We start from the raw sequence: 20,480 nt of genomic DNA on the forward strand, positions 1-20,480 counted from the left end.
AATAAAATCTTTAAAAAAAAAAAAGGATTATTCACCATGACCAAGTGGGATTTATCCCTGGGCTGCAAGGTTGGTTCAACATCCACAAATCAATCAACGTGATACAATACATTAACAAAAGAAAGAACAAGAGTCATAGGATCCTCTCAATAAATGCAGAAAAAGCATTTGACAAAGTACAGCATCCTTTTTTGATCAAAACTCTTCAGAGTATAGGGATAGAGGGTACCTACCTCAATATCATAAAAGCCATCTATGAAAAACCTACAGCGAATATCTTTCTCAATGGGGAAAAGCTGAGAGCTTTTCCCCTAAGGTCAGGAACATGGCAGGGATGTCCACTCTCACCACTGCTATTCAACATAGTATTAGAAGTCCTAGCCACAGCAATCAGACAACAAAAAGAAATCAAAGGCATCCAAATCGGCAAACAGGAAGTCAAACTCTCACTCTTTGAAGAAGATATGATACTGTACGTGGAAAACCCAAAAGACTCCACCCCAAAACTGCTAGAACTCATACAGGAATTCAGTCAAGTAGCAGGATATAAAATCAATGCACAGAAACCAGTGGCATTCCTATATACCAACAACAAGACAGAAGAGAGACAAATCAAGGAGTTGATCCCATTTACAATTGCACCCAAAACCATAAGATACCTAGGAATAAATTTAACCAAAGAGGCAAAGGATCTGTACTCAGAAAACTATAAAATACTCATGAAAGAAATTGAAGAAGACACAAAGAAATGGAAAAACGTTCCATGCTCATAGATTGGAAGAACAAGCATTGTGAAGCTGTCAATGCTACCTAGAGCAATCTACACATTCAGTGAAATCCCCATCAAAATACCATCCACTTTTTTCAAAGAAATGGAACAAATAATCCTAAAATTTGTATGGAACCAGAAGAGACCCCAAATAGCCAGAGGAATATTGAAAAAGAAAAGCAAAACTGGCAACATCACAATTCCGGACTTCCAGCTCTATTACAAAGCTGTCATCATCAAGACAGTATGGTACTGGCACAAAAACAGACACATAGATCAATGGAACAGAATCGAGAGCCCAGAAATGGACCCTCAACTCTATGGTCAACTCATCTTTGACAAAGCAGGAAAGAATGTCCAATGGAATAAAGACAGTCTCTTCAAGAAATGGTGTTGGGAAAATTGGACAGCCACATGCAGAAGAATGAAACTGGATCATTTCCTTATACCACACACAAAAATAGACTCCAAATGGTTGAAAGACCTAAATGTGAGACAGGAGTCCATCAGAATCCTAAAGGAGAACACAGGTAGCAACCTCTTTGACCTCAGCCCCAGCCACTTCTTCCTAGAAACTTCGCCAAAGGTAAGGGAAGCCAGGGCAAAACTGAACTATTGGGATTTAATCAAGATAAAAAGCTTTTGCACAGCAAAAGAAACAGTCCACAAAACCAAAAGACAACCGATAGAATGGGAGAAAATATTTGCAAATGACATGTCAGATAAAGGGCTAGTATCCAAAATCTATAAGGAACTTATCAAACTCAACACCCAAAGAACAAATAATCCAATCAAGAAATGGGCAGGAGACACGAACAGACATTTTTCCAGAGAAGACATCCAAATGGCCAACAGACACATGAAAAAATGCTCAACATCGCTCGGCATCCGGGAAATCCAAATCAAAACCTCGATGAGATACCACCTCACACCAGTCAGAATGGCTAGAATTAACAAGTCAGGAAACGACAGATGTTGGCGGGGATGTGGAGAAAGGGGAACCCTCCTACACTGTTGGTGGGAATGCAAGCTGGTGCAACCACTCTGGAACACAGTATGGAGGTTCCTCAAACAGTTGAAAATAGAGCTACCATACGATCCAGCAATTGCACTACTGGGTAATTACCCCAAAGATACAAATGTAGGGATCCGAAGGGGTACGTGCACCCTGATGTTTATAGCAGCAATGTCCACAATAGCCATACTGTGGAAAGAGCCAAGATGTCCATCGACAGATGACTGGATAAAGAAGTGGTATATATACACAATGGAATATTATGCAGCCATCCAAAGGAATGAGATCTTGCCATTTGCAACAACGTGGATGGAACTGGAGGGTATTATGCTGAGTGAAATAAGTCAATCAGAGAAAGGCATGTATCATATGACCTCACTGATATGAGGAATTCTTAACCTCAGGAAACAAACTGAGGGTTGCTGGAGTGGTGGGGGGTGGGAGGGATGGGGTGGCTGGGTGATAGACATTGGGGAGGGTATGTGCTATGGTGAGCGCTGTGAATTGTGCAAGACTGTTGAATCACAGATCAGTACCTCTGAAACAAATAATGCAATATATGTTAAGAAAAAAAAAAAGAAGAAGATAGCAGGAGGGGAAGAATGAAGGGGAGTAAGTCAGAGGGGGAGACGAACCATGAGAGACGATGGACTCTGAAAAACAAACTGACGTTTCTAGAAGGGCGGGGGTTGGGGGGATGGGTTAGCCTGGTGATGGGTATTAAAGAGGGCACGTTCTGCGTGGAGCACTGGGTGTTATGCGCAAACAATGAATCATGGAACGCTACATCAAAAACTAATGATGTGATGTATGGTGATTAACATAACAATAAAAAATTAAGAAAAAAGAATCTTGAGTGAGACTTCAGTGTATAGTTATATATTTCTCTCTTATAGGGCACAGGTAAAATATTATTTTTTTCATCTCTTTTCACTGAAGAAAGACCATGGTCTATCTAATCTCTAGGGCTTTAAACTGTGAGGGAGAAAAAAAAATGTCATTGGGCTAGGAATTCACTTCTTGGATATTCCTTTTAAATTCAGGTGTTAGGTTCACAGCTGCATTATAGATGTGGTGGAAATGGACACTTCTGTTTGAGTCTGGGCTTTCCTATTCATGGATTATTATCAGACTGCATTTTCAAATCAGTATGTTCCCTGCAGAAAGCATGATATCCTCACTCTTCTTTTTAATTGCTTTTACTTTGTATTAGTGTCAAATGTGTGTGTTCTATCATCCCCTACAAGCATACCCAACGCCCCCAAAATGTAAAATTATCTTCTCACCCCAATAATTCCTACTTCTAGTGAAAAAGAGAAGGAATTCAATGGCAGGCAGGAAAAGTCTTGGTGAGTTACAAATTTCATTTTAACCTTAAGAACAAGCCTGAAAATTATTCTCCAAGTGGATCAATTGAGTCCCAAAATAGTAACACACTTGTGCTGACAGATGGAGCTGTGGATAGAGGAATGTGTACAGCAATTGCTGCCTGGAGCATTTGCATCTGTCACCAGGTCTCTGCTCTGTCTGTATATTCAAAACTACTCTGTCCACTAACAGGCAACCGCACATGCTCTCTTCATTAATTTTGCTATGATGCGGACCAAATTGTTCACAAGGATCTCTGAGGCAATAATAATTAAAACTATAGCCAGAGAGTTCTACCTCTATGGTCCTAAAATGTTATCATTTAAAAACACCACCTCTTGTGGTTTTCCTCAGACAACACATCTAGGAAAAAAAGGAAGAAGATGAGTGGAATGGGGAAGGGAAGGGGAAGGAGAGAAAAATCTCCCACTCAAGTGTCAATAAACTTGCTTTCTTTCCTTAAAAAAAAAAAAAGTACTTTTCTCTTTCTCTTCCTATCTACAGAAAAAAGAGTAGCCCTATTCATGTTAAAAACTCATTTATTGGTCTGGTTTGTAGGCAGCATAGTAAATATGAACTCAGAGTCTGCATCCAGACTATTTCAATCCACCACCAGCACTGGGAACTTGGGCACATTTCTGAAACTTTCGGTGCCTCAATTTTTTTCACCTATAAAAATGAGGGTAAATAAGCAGAACTATTCCATTGGTTTGATGAAAGTTAATCTATATGTAAAGCTCTCAAAGCAGTGCCCACCACATGATAAGTTCTGACAAACCTTGCCACCAGTGCAGACCTGACTGGGCCCACAACCTTTACTGGGACTTGATATAAACACAGCAGAGGCTTCTAGTACCTATAACCTCAGGTTGCTCCCCATGGCCACAGCAGAGCATCTCCAGGCTTTCTGACCACAGGCCCTATAGTGGCCAATCAGTAGTGCCCAGCAGCTCTGCTTTCTTAATACAAGAATTCCATGGCCTTCTGACCTTGAAACACCTCCCTCATCTCTCCTGCCCTGAACTTCGACCCCAGAGTCTAGACTCTCGTCCCAGGCTCCAAAATAAAACCGCTCCACTCAGGGTTCAGGCTTTTATCCCTTGGTATTTACTTACCTATTTTAAAACTAAGTAAAGTATTAGCTTTTATTATTTGAAGATCTATGGTAAAAAAATTACTAGGATCAACAAAATTAAGAGTAACTGGAGTAGGTAGGTGTGTGTTTCTCACCTGGGAAACATTAGACACAACAAATAGATGATGGAGAAAACACCAAGGCATCTATGCAGTTCTCAACCTATTCAATCATATATAAATGAATAAACCCTATGGTAGTGTTTTGTATTTAAGAAATATTTTTAGAAATAAATTTGATTTATTTATAATATGTATTGGATTTATTTCAAGAAAAATTTTTAAGAGATTTATTTATTTATTTATTTATTTATTTGAGGGGGGAGGGGCAGAGGGAGAAGGAGAGAGAGAATTTCAAGCAGACTACATGCTGAGCACAGAGCCCAACTTGGGGCTCAATCCCACAATCCTGGGATCATGACCTGAACCAAAACCAAGAGTCGGACGCTTAACAAAATGCACCACCCAGGCGCCCCAAGAAAATATTTTAAAAGAAACATTCCCACTGATTTCTTCCAATGCATATTAGATATATTTTTTAATATTTGAGTTTTGATCACCTGGAATTTCTTTTAATGCATCAAATGCAGTAAGAATTTTTTTCTTATTTTTATAAATGGCAGTTATACCAGTATTAATAATTGATTAAATTGATGTTTCACCAAATATTTGAAATATTAGTCTTTATGAGTAAAATTTTCATATATTCATATAATGGTGAGAAGTCTCTCTTTAGCTTCATTGATTTGTTTCTGCTTCTTCTTTCCAAGTGTCTTCATTAATGTAAAACTTTAATATACTTTAATATTTCATTGAACCAGGGCCCTGTGCCTATGACTCCTTATTTTCAGAGCAACCCTGGACATTATTGAATGATTCTTTTTACAAAAAACTTCTACCTTCAATGCTATTTCCTGAAATTCCACAAAGCAAACAAGCCCCTATAGTCACTTTAATTGGGATGGCTTGAATTTCTTTGCCAATGTAGGGAAACTACATCTTTACAAAAGAGAATTTTCTATTCTATGATGAAATATGTTTTCTAGTGACTTCCATAATTCAGTAAAAACACCATTTAAGGGGTGCCTGGGTGACTCAGTCAGTTAAGAGCCTGCCTTTGGTTCAGGTCATGATCCAGGAGTCCTGGGATCAAGCCCCACGTCAGGCTCCTTGTTCAGCAGGGAGTCTGCTTCTCCCTCTGTCTCTGCCCCTCACCCTGCACATGCTCTCTCTCTTGCTCTCTGTCTCTCTCAGATAAATGAATAAAATCTTTTAAAAAAATGCCATTTAACTGCAGCCAAAGCAGCATCTCCCTGCATCTGATTGTTTGGGAATGGATTGAGCAACAAGAGCCTGGAAATCCACCTACCTATGAGATCCATTCTGTGAAGATTAGGTTGGTCAAGGACTTCTCTAATACTTTTGGCAGTAAAGGCTTGGCAAAATAATTTATGAAAGTGGATTGAGAAATATTTCAAAGACAAACTGTGGCATAGGAAGACATGGTTTCTCTTCATGTGTAAAGTTACTCACTCCCATCCCTAAAGTGCAGGGAGCTCCTTCCTTCACAGTTGATTTGAATGTCACTGAACCATCCACACTTTGTCACTTGATTCCAATTAAAAACGATATGTTTTTGTCAAGAGGCTGTTTGTGGCTTGTCTGGGCAGGCTGCTTGAGGCCGTGGATCTGCTCTTAACTAAATGGCCACTAAGGAATTAAGCTGATGCCTTTGCCAGCAGTAACTCTATTCTCTAACCAGCTAAGCTGGCCAGCCATAAGTATCTTCTATACAATTTCTTCTCATTATTTTTATAAGACCTAGAATTTTCTAAAATAGGATAAATGCTGAACTCCTTTGATCCATATTCATGTTCATTCAGACATGTAAAGTTCAGTAGATTCAATAGTATGCAGTGAAACATTTTTTAAATGTCAGTTATTGGAATTAGAAAAGTAACACATGTTTACTTTAATAATTTAAACAATAATTTGAACAATGCCTTAATAATGAAGCATCTGAATTAATGCCAACCCTCTCAAGTAAGCACTGCTATATATTTGATTTAGATGCCACAACGTATATACATATATGTGAAGCTGTGGATTTTATGGGGCGACTGCCTGGCTTCTCACCTCTGTGCCCCACAGTTTTGCACAGAACTGAGGTAACCACCTTCATCCATTGCAGTGCAGGCCCAGCACCGCAATAGCACCTTCAACATGAAATCCTTTATGGCATTCTCAGAGTACTGAGGAAAGGTATGCATTCTCTTCTTTAAAAGAAATGACACAGTTGGGACCCCTGTGTGGCTCAGTAGGTTAAGCGGCTGCCTCTTGATTTCGGTTCAGGTCATGATCTCAGGGTCTTGAGATCAAGCCCAGCATGGGGCTTCACACTCAGCCCTGAATCTGCTTGAAGATTCTCTCCCTCTGCCCCTCCCCTGCTCTCTCTCTCTCTCTCAAATAAATAATCTTTTTAAAAAGAAAGAAAAAAAATGACATGGCCAATGAACAACAGCCTTTTTTGTTGTAGAATCATCATTTTCCCTCCAGGTTGGGAAAATATCGCAGAAAAGCAAAGGCATATCCTTGCCATTGAGAAAACTGAGACCCCCCCTCTCGGTTCCTTTCTGAGGAGCCTAGAAGTCCTGACGCAGTATTTCTTACCTTTGACTGGGTCTCCTGAAACACCCCCCCGCCGCCGATTCTTTCCACCCACAGGAACCCATGACATTTATTGTCTCTCCCAACCATCTGATGCTTGTTCTCAGCCTTTTGGAACAGCTGGCATTATCAATTTTAATGTTACTTACTATTAGGCATGTCTTGTCTCTTTAACTAGGATACAAATTCCCTGAGAATAGGGACTTTGTATTTTATTTCTTTATATCTATCACAAAGTCCAAGAGGCCATTATGCTCATAATATACACTCGATAGAAAGATACATACCGGTAAGTGGTCTCAAAGTTTTACACACACATGCACACGCACACACACATGCACACGCACACACACTTGGGTTTGAGTCCCACTTTGGCCAATTACGAGCTGTGGCATGTTGACAATTTCCTCCTTGATAATACTGGGGTAAAATACCCACTTCACAGAATTGTTGTCAAGACTAAATATTACATGTAAACACTTCACCACTTATTATATAAATGCCAGGCACAAATAGGGTTGGTAAATATTTGTTGAGAAAAAATACAGAGATCCTGGTTTGTAATCATTCATACAATAAGAGAATGAGATTTGAAAGTGAATTAGAGGGCACCTGGGTGGCTCAGTTGGTTACTGCCTTCAGCTCAGGTCATGATCCCAGGATCCTGGAAGCAAGTCCCATCGGGCTCCCTGCTCAGCGGGAAGCCTGCTTCTCCCTCTGCCTGCCTCTCTCTCTCTCTGACAAATAAATAAATGAAATCTTAAAAAAAAAAGTGAATTAGAGATTATCTATCTTAATCTTGTTTTACAGATGAGAAAACACACAGAAGTGATGTGTTTCAAGACTATACAACCAGGGTGCTACTATACATACTTAATAAAAATTCTGTTAAGTAAAACCTCACACCTTCAAGTGAAAGCACTGTTAGAATAATTGATATGCTTCGAGGAAATCTTTTACTCATAATTAACCTATAGTTGATGATTATAATCATTTTAGTTATCTCCCTGGTTAAAAAAAAATCTTTGTCTTTGAGCAGTTACATAAATACATAAGGCTAGGAAATGTGAAGGTACCTGATGGTGAGTTGAAAACTGTGTTCTCATAACATCTAACTTATGCAAATTTAAACATGGTTATTGTGAAATCAACCATATTGGCCTGATGTTGAGGAAAGAAATACACAAATAAAACTAACAATGCCCTATAGAATACCCAGCTCCTTGTTATAGAATAGTTACATAACTAATTATAATACTGAAGTGGAAAAAAAAACAATAGAGAAAACTTGTGTTCACTTCTTCTGAATTTGTGACTGACAGCCCTGGGCAAGGCATGCTGGCCAAGTATGGAGATACTGGGCCCCTGAAAGGAGGGGCAACTGCTCACCCATCTTGACAATTATCTTCATTCTCTTGCTTACTCCGTATTTAAATCTGCATGATTAAAGTACAGGCTTGCCAGTGGAAAAAGGTGGGCCAGGAGTTCTGACAACCTTGCATCCAGCCTGCCAGCAATGATGGTGCACACCACCATGCCTGTCAACACTGTTACATTTGCCAGGAGAAAGGGCAAGAAAACTGTACTTGAAATACCAAGCTCGGAAATCATTAGGCCATCAGCCCATTTTAATAAAGAATAAACATGCTTTTTCCAAGGAAAAACAGCTTTCATCAGGATTTGCCTTTTAAAACTCTAATGGAATGTTTACAGGGAATCTGTGTTATACCACCTCATAATGCTGGCTTCTGAAATCATATGGAAAGGAGTCACCGAGAAACTCGCTGCCATGTGAATCATCTCGCATGAACCATCTCTGTTCCCATGGCCAATCTTCCTGGATAGTTAGCCTATATTCTTTTAATTGTGGATTTGAACACTTTGAACGCAAAAGGCACAAATACAGTTAAAAACCTCCGAAGGATGCCCTGGAGGAAGAGTCTCCCAACCAAAATTTTACTTCCTATCCTAGCTTCCCGCTGCATGGTTACTAAATCCTTTTGCTTTTTCTTTTCTTCGTTTTCATAATTCAACTTGAGTACATCCAAGTGATCTTTGGAGGAACAAAAAAATCCAAATGTTGAACTGGAATTGGATTAAAGGTATGAATAAATGGTACTCCGTCCATCTCTCTCTCCCATCCCCTCTTTTCAAAGGCAGTTAAGGCAGTTAAGGAAGCACTCCATACTGGGCGCCTGGCAAGGAGGTAATGGTTTCCCACACGGGACAAACAGCTTCTGGAAAGAGCCTCTGACAACCCCACAGCCTGGTGTTGCTTTGTCTGGCTCACAGTTTCTCTCAGACCTGTTGATAATATTTATTTTACTTCTGTAGAAGAGTCTTCCTTTCTGTGTTGAACCGAGACTGAAATGGCCTCAAAAAGGTGGTTAAAGGCAGCTTATCCTCTGTTTCAGTGCCATGACTTCACCTTCCAAAAACAGGTGGCAGTTACTAACTGCCGAAATCTCTCTTTCCCTAGCCAAAGACAAATCCTAAGTTCAACAGCCAAATTTAATTGAAAAACATAGACCTCACTTCATTCTGAATTTGACAGATTTAGTACACAAGCAGGTAATCTTCCCTGTTGTAGTTACAAGCATAAATATCCAGATGCTGATATTGTGAGACTTCCAAGTCAGAAGCTTAGGGGCTTATTTCTTATGGAAATAGCAGCACACCCCTTCCTTTCTGCATTTTTTCACTGTATATGAATTATTCATTAGTATAAAATACTGAGATTTATTTTTCAGCATGAATACACACAAAAAAAGAGGGAGGAGAACGTATCACAAGCCGCTGAATTTACATCTTTACAAATAGCTTGAGATCTCAAAGGATTCTTAAGTGACAAAAACGGGACAATTTTAACACGACTTTTTTACAGAATATTTCTACAGGAACTTCTGGGCAGCTCATCGGTGTAAACAGACTCACAGAGGAAATTAGTTCTTTGTACCAGAAGTGAGATCAGACAAATGTCAGAAAGCGTGGCAGGGCTTTTCATGTTTGTGTGGATGAAAGAAACAGGGGGGCAAAAAAAAGGCAGCATCTGAATCCTGTCCCTCAGTGTTAAGCCAAATTCTTCTTTCTCCAGTTATTTCTTAGGATTTTGGTACAGGTCACATGAAACATTCCTCCTTATCTGCCCCACCGCCAGAGATACTGCCTCAGTACTCCTGCAGCTGTGCCTGGCAATGTGTTCCACAAGGGCCTCAGACAATTTTGGTGCAATGGACCCCTGGACCAAATTCTCAACACCTCAAAAGGCTAGGAAGAGCTTGAGACTCGAGTGCTGTTTGCTAGAGTCTTTATTTTAACAAGACCTTCCGGGAGGTTAGCATAGATGGCACGTTTTGGCAAAAGCCAGGCTCAGATCCAACTAAAGTGAGGGGTGCCCAGCATCACAAAGTTCTCTGCTGGTTGCAGGGCCAGCAGTGGTAACAGTGCTGGCATGGGCCGGGCGGGCGGTGGGGGGAGGTGCATCATTGATGTTAGCAATTGTGAAGGGAAACGCCACTCATTCTACCTCTCAATACTCTGTCACTCTGGTCAGCAGCACACGTTGCCTTATGGGTAGAAATGCTTACATTGGTATAAAAATCCTTTATAAATAGAACTCTGCAAAGCGTTGTAAACCTTATAGTTGGTGCCTCTGAAGTACCAAGGCCAAGGGCTCAAGCCTCAAAATTTTCAATGTTTGGTAATTCAGAAGTCATTTGGAAATGAATTAGTGTATTAAACACTTGGGAAATTTATCTTGTAAGGTAGCAGGACCAACTTCCCTGGAGAGATTAAAGAGTGGAGATGCACTTATATGCAGGCTTAAGATTCACTTTACAGGCTTTTATTTGCAGCTCAGGCAGTGAATATACCTCAAAGGAGATGACACTTCCCTAAAGTTTTCCTTCTTTCTGGCTTCCTTAAGCTATTTCTGTCCGAGATGCCTCTATTCCTAACCTGTCCACCATGACACTCTACTTGGGATCTGAAATAAGCTGGTGAAGATTAACATTAGAATTTGTCTGCCTGGGTGGTTTCTTCTTAAACAGAAACAAACAAGGTGGTCAAGAAGATGGGCACAGTCAATTAATGGTATTTCTGTCATTAAGTTTTGTATTTAGGGTAAAAGTGGAATGGTACTCCCATGAGAAAAATTTGGAGGAGCATCATGTTTAGGTCATGGCCGTCTTCTTATGGGGGCGTTTGAAAAACTCAAAAACCTGTTTAGCAAAGTACAAAGAGGACAATGGATGTCACTGTTCAAGAGCTGTGTGCAACTGTGTGGAAGGTAAGAAATAATTGATACAGATTTTGTTTTATGGTTGAATGGGACTTTCTCTCCTCTCCCCCCAGTTTGATTTCCTGAATAAGAGTCGCTATATAAGGTAGTGGAAAAAACACCAGTTAAATTAATTAATGCATTAATGCACTAAATGTGCATTGGATCCTTGCTATGAACAAAGCACTTTTCTAAGCACTATGATTGTATCAGTGAAGAAAGCAAGAAGGAAGATATTCCTGCTTTTGTGAAATTTACATGCTAGTGTAAGGATACAGAAAATACACATAGTAGGTAAATACTATGCTATGTGAGAATGTGGTTAAGTACTATGAAAAAATACAGCATAGTTATGGAGACTCCATTCAAGTAATAATTGCGTTTTGACATTCTCCATCAGGTACTGTGTTAGATAGAAGAGCTCCAACAGAGTCTTGGCCTCTAAGGAGTGAGAGCCCCATGTTGTGACTGTCATACTCCAGGGCTGGCCAAGACGAGGATTTGTGGATTGCCACTCAGCCTTGGCTGGTCATGGAGGGTATTGCTCATAGACCATGGCACCATTTCTCACTGGGCTCCATAGTTCATCTCAATAGAGTGTTCCAGGCAGTCTCCACCCATGAATCAGAGCTGGCCTTCAAGGGGAACCAGGGATGGTGTGAAATTAGACATGTTACCTAACTATACCTCAACCCAGCTTGCTCCACTTTAAAGGAAGTGAGACTATGTTTTGAAAAGTTCTTGCTAGTTCTGAAATATAACATTTCTCAGGAAGCATATGATATCGACCAAATGAATTGTATAGAAACTATCTGATATAGGACATCAGAATAGGGGAAAAAATCCTCATTTTCAGTTATAAAATTAGATTATCTCTTATCACTGTTGTTCCTGTAATCTGTTTCCTAGAATATTCCCGCAAGATATTTCATGGAAAATGTCTAAATTTTGTCTCTTACGGTTCCACACAGCACTTTAGTACAAAATGCTCAGGGAAAAAAAAAAAACTGTGCTTATTCTTATTCTTCATCTGGGTCTCATGAATACAACGTAGATAAGGTAGGATGTGATTTAAGAAGAGGACATCAGGAAAAACAAGGTATGACCCAGAGGTTCTCTAAAGGCATCTGGGAATAAAGACTTAGAAGGCAGAATAGCAGAGAAGGTGTAATGTTTGGCCTTCATGGCATTTTTTGTCATAATCTGACCCTGTTAGGCTAATACTTTGTTTTGTCTTTTTCATGTTTCACTGATGAGATTTTATTAAATTATATTCTATTCTCATACTTAAATTTAAAAAATTTTCTCTTCTCTTAGTATCCATATTGTTATCTTTTTAAAATACCTATAAAAGCTTTCCTACAATTATTTTGTTACATATTATTCTCCTAAAATCTCAGTCATTTCTCTTCTATTTCTCTGTCCTAGATTCATGCCTTGCCATCACTACCACTTTTCATGCATCTTTAATGCTTTATTCCAGAGAAGCATTAAAGGCAAAAAAGATTTTCCTAGATCCACTATTTAAAAAAAAAAGATTTAAAAAGGAAAAGCCAACGGCAATATTTGATATGATATTGAAAGATTCTTATTAATGAGGCTTCCCTACAGAGTTACACATTTTTAGGTTAAAAAATTAGACTGGAGGGGGCACCTAGGTGGCTCAGTTGGTTAATCAACTGCCTTCAGCTCAGGTCATGATACCAGGGTCCTGGGATCAAGTCCTGCATTGGGCTCCCTCATCAGCAGGGGGTCTGTTCTCCCTCCCCCTCTGCTGCTTCTCCTGCTCTCTCTCTGTCAAATAAATAAATAAAATCTTCAAAAAAAGACTTGCCAAACTGCTTCCTAAAGAGGCAGTGCCATATTACATTTCTACTAGCAATAGATGAGTGATCCAGTTCCTTCACAACCTTATCAACTTTTGTAATATTGATAGGAATTGTATTAAACCTGTATATCAATTTGGAGAGAATTAAAATCTTTGCCATGTTGAGTATTCCAATCTGTGAACATAGTATTTTCATTATTTAGATATTTGATTTCTTTCATCATGATTTTATAGTTTTCAAGATTCAAATCCTATACATGTTTTATTAGATGCACACCTATGTATTTGCCCGAGTAGTCCTTTGTAGCCAGGTTCTTTTCTCCATAGAAAATTTGTGTGAATTTGGAGCTACCAAAAGTTATCAATAAGAAAAAAATCAAATGCAAGTATTCATCTTTAAAGATTAACACACCAACCATTCTAAGACAAGACGTCATGTAAGTACACCTAGAAGAGAGACTGGTCATACTTTTTTTATTTTTTTTAAGATTTTTTATTTATTTATTTGACAGAGAGAGACACAGTGAGAGAGAGAGAGAGAGCACAAGCAGAGGGAGTGGGAGAGGGAGAAGCAGGCTTCCCACCGATCAGGGAGCCCTATGCGGGCTCAATGTGGGGCTCAATCCCAGGACCCTGGGATCATGACCTGAGCCGAAGGCACATGCTTAACGACTGAGCCACCCAGGTGCCCCAAGACTGGTCATACTTTTATTGGGTATTGTGATATTTGTTTTGTGGGTCTTTTTTTTTTTTTTAACCTGGATAACAGCAAGATACAAACATGAGGATGGAAGGTCTTGAAGAAAATTTTTACTGAAGATGATATTTTTATAGTCTGGCATCAGACTTTGACACATGTATTCTCTGTCAGCAACTTAACAAAGTTGGTAACATTCTTAACACGCAATGAGTGCCCTGTCAATCAGTGCTTCAAAGTATAGGGAAGCCTGAAAGATTTCAGATGAGATAAAAATGCAGCTGAACTTGTGAAAGCAGCATTATCACATTTTTATTTCAAAGATCAGCCATGAGAAAAGCTAGTCTTTATCCAAAGGGTTCTTATTAACTAGGACCCAAAATGATACATATTTTTAAAGAGCCCATAAAACTTCTACCTTTAAAGGCTGATGGGGATTCCATCTCACATTTCTATAGAGAATATTTTTCCTTTAAAGAGAAAGTTCTTTTGAGATTAGATACCACATTGTTACCTGAAAACATGAATATGTATTTTGAGTACCTATAAAATAAGTAATAGAAGAAAAGCCCTGTTAGCCAAACTCAATACTATTCATCCACTTGAGGATAGAGTTTAGACTAAATTTCTATGGAATCATGTAGAATAAAGTGATTTCAGCTACCAAACTGACCCTATATTCTCCCACAGTGCATTTCACTGGTAGTACACTAAAGCTGCCTAATAAATGTCTTCCCTTCAGTTATTAGCAACTTTGCTTTCTTCCACAAAGATTTTCGGAAGTCCCTGAAACATTGCCCTCACCTAATGGCTCATCTCATCCCATATCCAGATGGTCTCCATATTGGTCTGGAGGGATACAACTCTAGCAAATCAAATGAAACTTAGTTCTTAAAGAAGTGATTTTATGCATATCAGGACTCCCATAATCCTTTCTCAAAGTGTTATCTCTCTTCATACATCAGTGATTCAGTGGGATTCTCAGGGTTTTTTTTGATCTATGTAAACAAAACAAAACAAGAGGTGCCCAGCTGGCTCAGTTGATAGAGCATGCAACTCTTGATCTTGGGGTTGTGAGTTCAAGCCCCATGTTGGGTGTAGAGACGACTTAAAACAAAACAAAAACAGCTCTCCGGAGGTGTTCATGAGCCATGCAGCCGTGTCTTATCTGGCTGATGATTACGAGTCCGAGGCTGCTTATGATCCCTATGCATACCCAGGCGACTATGATATGCACACAGGAGATCCAGAGCAGGATCTGGCTTATGAACGTCAGTATGAACAGCAGACCTATCAGGTGATCCCCAAAGTGATCAAAAACTTCATGCAATATTTCCACAAAACCATCTTAGATTTGATTGACCAGAAGGTGTATGAGCTGCAGGCCAGTCGTGTGTCCAGCGATGTCATTGATCAGAAGGTATATGAGATCCAGGACATCTATGAGAACAGCTGGACCAAGTTGACTGAAAGATTCTTCAAGAATACACCTTGGCCTGAGGCGGAAGCCATTGCTCCACAGGCTGGCAATGATGCCGTCTTCCTAATTTTGTACAAAGAATTATACTACAGGCACATATATGCCGAAGTCAGTGGAGGGCCTTCCTTGGAGCAGAGGTTTGAATCCTACTACAACTACTGCAATCTCTTCAACTACATTCTTAATGCTGATGGTCTTGCTCCCCTTGAACTACCCAACCAGTGGCTCTGGGATATCATTGACGAGTTCATCTATCAGTTTCAGTCATTCAGTCAGTACCGCTGCAAGACTGCCAAGAAGTCAGAGGAGGAGATCGACTTCCTTTGCTCCAGTCCCCAAATCTGGAATGTTCACAGTGTCCTCAATGTCCTTCACTCCCTGGCAGACAAGTCCAACATTAACCGGCAGCTGGAGGTGTATACAAGTGGAGGTGATCCCAAGAGTGTGGTTGGCGAGTATGGATGGCACTCCCTTTACAAGATGCTTGGGATTTCAGCCTGGTGGGGCTTCTGCGTCTGCACTCCCTATTGGTGGATTACTACCAGGCCATCAAGGTGCTGGAGAATATCGAACTGAATAAGAAAAGCATGTATTCTCGGGTGCCTGAGTGCCAGGTCACCACATACTACTATGTCGGTTTTGCATATTTGATGATGCATCGCTACCAGGATGCCATTGAGTCTTTGCCAGCATCCTCCTCTACATCCAGAGGACCAAGAGCATGTTCCAGAGGACCACCTACAAGTATGAGATGATTAACAAGCAGGATGAGCAGATGTACGCGCTGCTGGCCATCGCCCTCACCATGTACCCCATGCGAATCAATGAAAGCATTCACCTGCAGCTGCAGGAGAAATACAGGGACAAGAGGCTCTGCATGCAGAAGGGTGACCCACAGGTCTATGAGGAACTTTTCAGCTACTCGTGCCCCAAATTCCTGTCGCCTATGGTCCCCAACTACGACAACGTGCACCCCAACTACCACAAGATGTTTTCCTGTGGTACGAGTCCTGCAGCAGCTGAAGGTGTTTTCCGATGAAGTGCAACCGCAGGCCCAGCTCTCCACCATCCGCAGCTTCCTCAAGCTCTACACCACCATGCCTGTGGCCAAGCTGGCCGGCTTCATGGACCTCACAGAGCAGGCGTTCCGGATCCAGCTCCTTGTCTTCAAGCACAAGATGAAGAAGCTGGTGTGGACCAGTGGCATCTCTGCCCTCGATGGCGAATTTCAGCTGGCCTCTGAGGTTGACTTCTACATTGATAAGGACATGATCCACATCACAGACACCAAGGTCACCAAGTGCTATGGGGATTTCTTTATCCAGCAGATTCACAAATTTGAAGAGCTCAACCAAACCCTGAAGAAGATGGGACAGAGACCCTGAGTACATTCACACTCCCATTAGGAACTTATTTTGAGGTCTTTGTAGGTGGGGCATATTTTTGTCACTGTGAAGCCTTTACCTAGATCAGCCATCAGCCATTCAGCTGAACTGAAGTTTCTTTGAATTAAGGACTAAAATGCTTTAAATAGGTCTCAGTAAAAGATCTTTGGAGCCAGAAAAAGAAAAAAAAGCTTCTCTAACTTCTGGTACCTCCTTGCCCTAGGGCAACATTTCTCATCTACATCAGACTTGATCATTGCTAATCAAAAAAATGCCAATTTCTAGATCTACCACGAGGCTCAAAACCATTGCTTATTTTTAAGTAGGATGGAGGTGATTAACAGGCATGCTGAAGTCTGTAGTCCTAGGAAGCTGAATTCAGTTCCTCATGTTCTCGTTCCCACCTCTTTCTGCTGGTGGCCACAGTTATTAAGAGCATTTTAATATCAGAGAGACGACTGTGTGTTTCTGTGCCAAGGATATTCATTCAGTTGAAAATAAAACTTGACAGGGGTGCCTAGGTGGTTCAGTGGGTTAAGCATCTGACTCTTGATCTCAGTTCAGGTCTTGATCTCAGGGTCTTGCATTTAAGCCCCATGTTGGGCTCCATGCTGGGCATGGAGTTTACATAAAAAAATAAATAAATAAAATGTGGCAGCAGGGAAGGGAATCCATAGTTCATAACATAGTTCTGAATGAAGTAAAACAAGAACATGATTCATTTATTCCATAACATTGTTGAATGTGCTCTAGGTAAGTATGAAACGATAGTAAAACAGTGCTGGACTATGAGTTGTCTCATGTATGAAGTGGATAATGGTGTAGCAAAGGAGAGAAAATGTGACAGTGATTAGAAAGATAGCTTAGAATACTACAAGGCTTCCAACATGACAAATTTTCTAAGAGTGAGATTTAAAAATGTCCTTTTTCCTGTCTTATTCCAAAGATTAATTTTTAATCTTCATATTCATGTTTTATTGAATACAAATTCTGTTTCATTCATATAAATGGCAGGTCTCTGCACTCAGTCACTGTAGTTAACAAAAGCTTGGACTATGGACCAAGATTATGAGTCGGTCCCAGCTCTTCCACTTAAAACCATATGAACTTGGGCTTTTTATTTCAACCAGACTAGTTCTAACTTCTCACAAAAATAAAATAAGGGTGTATATTGTTTCCTAGAGTCCTGGTAAGGATGAGGTAGGCCATTATACAAAAACAACTACAAAAGCCCTTGGTGCATTGTATACACTCATTCACTCTTAGTTCCTGTGGAGCTGCTCTCTCGGGCCTTTGCGCGGCATCCTGTAATGACAATGGAGAGAGCCCCTTCATGAGAGCTACTTTTATCTTTTATGAAAATCTGTAGTTGTGAACCATATTTCAGAAGATAAACTGAGATAATTGTATTTTTTTTTCCTGATCATGATATTGAATAAGCTGCAGATAAACATGAAGTGACAGCAAAACTGTGCTTGACTATTTGTGGCTTCATGAGTAACTACCCAGTGAATGATGGTGTCTTCTTAACTTGTGTTATATAGTCAAGGATCGCAATTAGAGCTTAGGCTGAATATTTCAATTGGAGAACTAGGAGCTATTCTAGACTCTTTCTGAGATTTAGTGAATAAAGATACATTAAGAAATGTTATGGGTTTAGGGGCACCTGGGTGGCTCAGTCAGTTAAGTGACTGCCTTCGGGGCACCTGAGTGGCTCAGATGGTTAAGCATTTGCCTTTGGCTCGGGTCATGATCCCAGGGTCCTGGGATCGAGTCCCGCATTGGGCTCCCTGCTCCTTGGGAGCCTGCTTCTCCCTCTGCTTCTCTCTCTCTCTCTCTCTCTGTCTCTCATGAATAAATAAATAAAATCTTTAAGAAAAAAAAAAGTGTTTGCCTTTGGTTTAGGTCATGTTCCTGGAGTCCCGGGATCAAGGCCCATATCAGGCTCCCTGCTTGGCGGGGAGTCTGCTCCTCCCACTGACCCTTCCCTCTATCATGCTCTCTCTCTCTCATTCTCTCTCTCTCAAATAAATAAAATAAAAAATCTTTAAGAAATGATATGGTTTTAATTCATGCTACTACAGTGCCCAATTTCAAACTCAACCCGGGAATCTGAGTTTATCATTTATACCATAATTCTCATACTTGATACCTAGAAGTAGTAGTTTTTTCTTCCACTGAATAGGGAGAAAAATAATTTTTCTTTTAAGTATCCATGGTCCAAAAACTTCAGGCCTTGGCTAGACATGATAGAAGGATGTACCATCTGGAAAGTGATTATACTAATTCGATTTTGTAAGTACCTAGTAAAATCTATGCTCTGCTTGTTAGGTGCATTTATTATTTTTGCAAACTGAGCAACCCCCCCAAAAAAAGCATAAAGGAGACAGTAGTTCCCTTTCCAACTTAAACATGAGGATTCCTTACACCACCACTTTATAGTATTAAGATAACCAGCTTGGCTTTAAAAAGAAATCCAAAGTTCAAATGTACATTACTGGCTTTCATCATATCACTACCTCCATTTCTCTCAAATACTTTCGCTCAAGTTCTGACAATTTCATGCCCCTTTCCTGTTAGTGTTTTATTTTTCATCGGCTTCTTAAACACAATGCCTTGGGCGAATGTCATGACCATCTTCACACTGATGTCAGCTAAAATAATGTTTAAAAAATAGCAAAATGAATATTACTCCCTAAAGTTAATATATTATTAAATATATTATATAAATATATTATTCTATTATTCTAGCTTTTTAGTGCTTCTCTAGTTTCTGATAGAGATACTAAAGTTTTGTCAATGTTTTGTCTTATTGATTATACAAGTCATAGTTCAGTTAAAAGTCACATACAGCATCTACCTGAAATCATTACAAAATAAACTTGAAATATTTTGACCAACTAAATATGTAACATGTAAGAATCACCCTGGATAGTTTTATTATTTACATGGTAATCTGCTGTGCAGAAAACAGTTAACACAGCAAGCCCAGAACTGCTATCTCTAGAAGAGGTTGCTTTCAGGGTTGGCTCTTGGCTAACTCTTGGCTAGGCCTCTGGAACTTTCCCTAACTGATAAGGTTGTTTTCTTATGCCTGTACATACAACATGATTTATTGTTAACATTTACTGGAAGTCTGGAATTTTGCTAGTTGCTAGCAAAGAATGTAACATATGTGACCTGCTTCAGCTGGGCTTCCCTGGGCAGAAACATCATATATATGTATATATACACACACATGCACGCGTGCGCACACACACACACACACACATTGCTAGAGTTTTGCTACTAGAGGCTAGAAGGAGAATGTGCTCTGTGTGAACACTTATAGGAAAGAGGGAGCATGGGAAAGTGAATGTGTACGTAACCAGACAACTCCTGTATTCTTTTCCCTTACAGATTCAGCTGTGTCTGTGTGCTGTGTTGATGTAATTATAACTCCATGCTGAATTCTGAGTTTTTTCTAGCAAATCACTGAACATATGGATGGTCTTGGAGACCCCTCCAAAAGAGTCACTTAATTACATAAAATACCAATTAGTATGAAATAAAACAGTAGAAGTTGCCTTTTTCAATCCCTCAAGAAGCAAATTCTCTTTTCTCATAGCACATATGTTACTTCCCTGCTTAAAAATCTGCCATCACTATGTGATGTATTTAAGATCCTAATTCTTCATGAACATCTACTAATTTCCTCCCCAACCTCCTCTCAATTCCCTTGTTCCCTTGCTCACTGGATTTGGCCATGGTCTCCACCCCAGAAGAGAATCATGCATTATAACCACTCATCAAATGGGCCTGCCTCTCTCCTCCATTCTCCTGATGCCATTACAAATCCATTGCTCTGCCACAGCTCCT

At 40.0% G+C, this 20,480-nt stretch overlaps 1 long non-coding RNA gene and 1 pseudogene across 1 annotated transcript; both read left to right on the forward strand.

The window, feature by feature from the left end:
- The first annotated feature begins 8,724 nt into the window (after positions 1–8,724).
- On the forward strand, positions 8,725–20,195 carry LOC112837842 (uncharacterized). Its single transcript, XR_012381630.1, has 3 exons — positions 8,725–9,055; positions 11,063–11,241; positions 20,022–20,195. It is a non-coding gene; the product is annotated as an uncharacterized lncRNA (long non-coding RNA).
- Positions 14,892–16,803, forward strand: LOC112837832 (eukaryotic translation initiation factor 3 subunit L pseudogene; annotated as a pseudogene).
- Positions 20,196–20,480: the final 285 nt, after the last annotated feature.

The sequence above is a fragment of the Callorhinus ursinus genome, unplaced genomic scaffold (assembly GCF_003265705.2).
Source record: "Callorhinus ursinus isolate GAN/ISIS: 27379988/994484 unplaced genomic scaffold, GSC_fseal_2.0 scaffold2, whole genome shotgun sequence".
Lineage (NCBI taxonomy): Eukaryota > Metazoa > Chordata > Mammalia > Carnivora > Otariidae > Callorhinus > Callorhinus ursinus.